The sequence below is a fragment of the Callorhinus ursinus genome, unplaced genomic scaffold (genome assembly GCF_003265705.2).
Source record: "Callorhinus ursinus isolate GAN/ISIS: 27379988/994484 unplaced genomic scaffold, GSC_fseal_2.0 scaffold44, whole genome shotgun sequence".
Lineage (NCBI taxonomy): Eukaryota > Metazoa > Chordata > Mammalia > Carnivora > Otariidae > Callorhinus > Callorhinus ursinus.
The window spans coordinates 685,547-690,678 of record NW_027397106.1 but is presented as its reverse complement, the minus strand read 5'-3'; the positions used below and the strand labels follow the sequence as shown (position 1 = coordinate 690,678).

Below are 5,132 nucleotides of genomic sequence, written 5' to 3'. Positions count from 1 at the left end.
TCTGACAGTGGGTTCATCCATGATTATGGAGTGGTCTTGCTTTTGTTTTGTTCCACCACAGTCACAGACTACTACTGTTTATTGCTAGTTACCTTTTACCAGTTGCATGGCTTAATTTTTTTGAATAAAAATTTCCTGGTCTCAGAAATCGTGAACCCTCACTGATAGTATTTTTAGCTGATTCCATTCTTTCTACTTCCCACCGTAGCCATGTGTGCTCTGACTCTAACCACCAATGAGACTGTCGTGTGTGAAAGGCCAGGTAAGGCACAGCTTTTCAACAATCTTGAAGACTTCAGATTTTGCTGAAAGATTATAAGCCTTAGAAGGCTGAGAACAGAGAAATTACATGGCAGGATTAACATTTTCACATGATAGTTATGGCTAATATCTTGAGGATGGAATATGGGGACACAATGTGTATGCAGATGCAAAGTATAGAAAGCTATTTCAGGCCACCTAGGGTGCTGACCAGGTCCAGGAGAACATGGAGGTGATGAGAAGTTGTCTGTGTCTGGGTGTAATTTGAAGGAGGAGCTTAAGGATTGCTGACAATTTGGATACGGGTTGTGAAAGAGAAGAGGAGTTGGGCATAGTTTTGAAGATTTGTACTGGAGCAACTGGAACAATGGTGACATCATTCATGAAGATTTACTTCTCTCTCTCTGTATACATATAGTTCTGTGAAATATCTGTATATCTATCTATATCTATCTGTATATATCCACATTTATCTTGTATCTATTTGTACTTATATAGATAAATATGGATATATACAGATATATACATACATAGATAGATAGACATTATCTATCTATCATCTATCTATCTATTATCTATTATCTATCTATCTATCTATCTATCTATCTATCTATCTATCTATCTATCATCTATCTATATCTAGGTAGAAGGTGAGGTGGACAGTAGAGTGGTGTCCAAGATGGTCTCAGGCCCCAATCCCCAGGACTATAAATATGATGAGATCACACACTGATGAATATGTTGTGTTATAGGACCAAAGGGGCATTTCAGTAATGAAGGTTACTACAGTTGACCCTAAAATAGGGAAATTCTCCTGGGTTATCCAGCTGAGCCCAATGTAATCACGTGAGTCCCCAAAAGCAAAAGAGGAAGGCAGGGGTGAAAAGCAGAAATATGTGAGACACATAAATTGTTCAATGTGCCTATGCAGATTTGACAGTGAAGGGCACCACTTGAGTAGGAAGTGAATTCTTCAATAATCTGAATGATCTTAGAAACATATTCTTCCCAAGGGTCTCCAGAAAGGAAAATTATTCTTTCTGCTTGGTGTTTGCCTGTTAAGACCCTAAGCGGAGAATCCAGTTGAGCCAAGTAGTGCACTAAATGCTGATCCAGGGAATTGTGAGATGCATATTGTTTTAAGATGCTAACTTTGTGGTAATTTGTGACAGCAGCAATGGAAAACCATTACAGAAGGAAACTCAGAAGCAAATATTCCAAACAATCCTTAGCAAAGTGCCCTTCTGGGCTGTGCCATTTTCTCCAGGCAGTTTTATTTCCTCTTTCAGGCTCTGTTTGCCTCCCACTTACTGCCTACATAGCTAGGGAACCTGACCTACTCACAAGAAAGGTTATTCTGTTCTGACCACACGTAAGTCATTTTCAAGTAGCTGTGGCCAAACCTTTGTGGATTTGGTCCATTCAATTGGCTGGTAGCTGTCAGCCCTTCACCCAAGCTGACAACCTCACCGTGCCTTTCCTGTGCTACTCAAGTTCTCCTTTCATGGCAGTAAAGTTTTTGCTCTGTCCCAGAGGGTGATCCTCAATGTAAACCATTTCAGCCTTGCTTAAGATTCTGTTGATCCTTTGGAACATCCTGTCAACACCAGTAATTAAGTCTTTCACCTTAATGTCTGTTCAGTACCAGGGTGTGGGGTTATACAGTGATCGCCTTGATCCCCTGAAGTGAAGATGCCTGACCATGCCATCTCTATTGGAAGTCCTACCTTGATGGGATTCAGGCATATTCACTGACAAGATGTGAAAGATCTCTTGGACTCATATCTTTTGATGATGGAATTCTTCCTCTAGCATTTTGAGATGGAGCTATCCAGGCTTTCCCTGAAAATCTCCAATGTGGCATGATAGTGAAAACATGCTTCACTTTTAAGAGACTTGCTTGTGTGGTGTGCATATTCTATCGAGCCCCAATGATCCAGGTCTTGTGTAATCCCTTCCCTTTGAGTGCATGGCACATGTGACTTGATTCTAACTAATAGAGCCTGGCAAAAGTCATATGATGTCACTTTGTTCAGAGATTGAAGAGAGAGATTCTCTTGATGGTTTTGAAGAAGCAAACATTCATGTTACATGGTGCTTATGGAGTGAACAATGTGGCATGGGACTGTAGTTGACCTCTAGGAACTGGCATGGTCAGCCTACCATTAGTAAGAAGCTGGGATCTCAGTTTTACAACCTCAAGGAATGAATTCTATCAACAACTATGTGATGTTGGAATAATATCTAGAGCTCTAGAAGGGAACAAGTCTTGGCTGCCACCTTGCTTGCAGCCTTGTGAGACCCTGTGGAGAGGACCAGTTTGCTAGTGCCTGAATCCCTCACCCTGGAACTTGTGAGATAATAAATGTGTATTTTTCTAACCCACACTAAATTTGTAGTTATTTGTTATGCAGCAATAGAGAAGTAATATGGTTGATTTCAGACTCCTAAGTGTGCTCAGATGTAAGATCATTTGAGTACATGTGATGAGTTTTGCTAGCTTTGGAACAGTATTTCCCATTTTAACTGAAATTGACTACGATGAATGTTGCCCACTATCACTCCTCTTATTGAACATTGTACTAAACGTCTAAGGCAATTCAATAAAGAAGGAAAAAAGAAGGGAGGAGCAGAAGGTGTGGGAAGGAAGAAATAAAATTAGAATCATTTATAAAGAACATATGGTATATAGAGAAAATTAAAGGTAATTAATTGGGATTACTAATAAAATTTAGCCACACACCTGGATATGAACTCGAGGTACAAAAGCATTTTTCTTTCTTCCTTTTATGTCTTACCAGAAATAAAGCAATAAAAATTTATTTAAAAATGAAATTATTATAAGTACAAATGTTTGAAATAGCTAGGAACATATTTTATTAAGCTTTTGCAGAGCTCTCCACTAAGCAAATGAGAATATTATTGACATAAGTTAAAGAAAACCTCAAATCAGAGGTAGAGATCATGGTTATGGACTTAATAATGTGAAAAAGTCAATTATTTTCAAATTGATATATACTTTGAAAACAATTTAATAAGAAATCCTGGCAGTATTTTTGTGGAAATCAACAGGTTTATTTTATAATTTATATGTATAGCAAAAGAAATCCTGGAGGAAGAAGAAAGTTGTAAAACTTACCAGATTTATGACCAGATAAGAAGACCTATTATCAAGTTTATCAGGACAAGAGTGTTAACTGAGTACGTGGAAAAAAAGGGTACCCTTGGTGACCCCGCCGGAGCCACCTCTGCCAGCAGCATGTTCAAGGTAATTCAGAGGTCTGTGGGGCCAGCCAGCCTGAGTCTGCTCACCTTCAGAGTCTATGCATCACCTAAAAAGGACTCACTTCACAAAACTTCTGTGAAGGTTAATGAGCTTTCACTCTACTCCGTCCCTGAGGGTCAATCTAAATATGTGGAGGAGCCAAGGACCCCACTTGAAGAAAGCATTTCACATCTCTGACGTTACTGTGAGCCATATACAAGTTGGTGTCAGGAAATGTACTCACAAACTAAGCCCAGGGTGCAGAGCTTGGTTCAATGGGGGTTAGGCAGCTATGAATATCTCCAAAATGCACCTCCTGGATTTTTTCCAAGACTTGGTGTTATTGGTTTTGCTGGCATTGTTGGACTTCTTTTGGCTAGAGGTTCAAAAATAAAGAAGCTGGTGTATCCACCTGGATTCATGGGACTTGCGGCCTCTATTATCCACAACAAGCCATCGTATTTGTCCAGGTCAGTGGGGAGAAATTATATGACTGGGGTTTACGAGGATAATAGTCGTAGAAGATTTGTGGAAGAACTTTCAAAAGCCAGGAAATGTGAAGAATTCACCTGGAAATAAATAGAATGCTCCATGCTCTGCCCATTTTAATCAGTTATAGGTAAACATTGGAAACTCCATGCAGTAAACCAGTATTTCTACAGAAAAATGGCAGAGAAGCCAGTACTGAATATAGTAAATTGGCTTTCTTCTTCAGGACAAACTATACTAGTCTTCTTTGTTATCTTGGGTGATGCCATACTGCAAGTGGACTAATCAGAAATCCTTTCACCTAGAGATAATGTGCAGCCTTAGAACTCCTCATTCTCAAGTTGCTATTTATGTACATAATTAAAATTCCAAATTAAAAAAAAAAGTACCCTTGCCTAGTGTTGGTGGAATGAAAATTGGTGCAGCCACATGAAAATGGTTAAAGTTTTCATGAAATATTAAAATTAGAACTACTACATGATTGTGTAAATCCATTTCTGGGTATTTATCACAAGGAAAGAAATCACTGTCTTGAAAAGATATCTGTACCCCCATATTCACTGGAGGCTTATGTAGACTACACAAGACATGGAAACAACCTAAGTGTCCATTGATGGATGAATGCATTAAGAAAATGTGATATATATTCAACTATTATTTGGCCACAAAAGAGAAGGAAATCCTGCTATTTGTGATAACATGTATGGACCTCAACAACATTATGCTAAATGAAGTAAGTCAGACAGAGAAAGACAAATACTGTATGAACTCACTCATACACGGAATGATAAAAATTGAAATACCAAACTCACAGATACAGAGAACAGGTTGGTGGTAGCCAGAGGCAAGGACAAAATGGGTGAAGGTAGTCAGAAGGTCCAAATTTGCAGCAATAAGATAATGAAGTTCTGGGGAATCATTGACAACATGGTGACTAAGTTAACCATACTGTATGTATAGGTGGAATTTGCCAAAAGAGTAGGCCTTAGAAGTTCTCATTACAAGAAAAAAATTATAAATATGTGAGGTGATGGATGTTAACTAGACTTACTGTGGTAATCATTTTGCAATGTTAGTACATATATCATCATTTTGCAATGTTAATACATATAACAAC

At 38.5% G+C, this 5,132-nt stretch overlaps 1 pseudogene; it reads left to right on the top strand.

The window, feature by feature from the left end:
- Positions 1–3,498: 3,498 nt before the first annotated feature.
- LOC112832659 (MICOS complex subunit MIC26 pseudogene) lies at positions 3,499–4,230 on the top strand (annotated as a pseudogene).
- Positions 4,231–5,132: the final 902 nt, after the last annotated feature.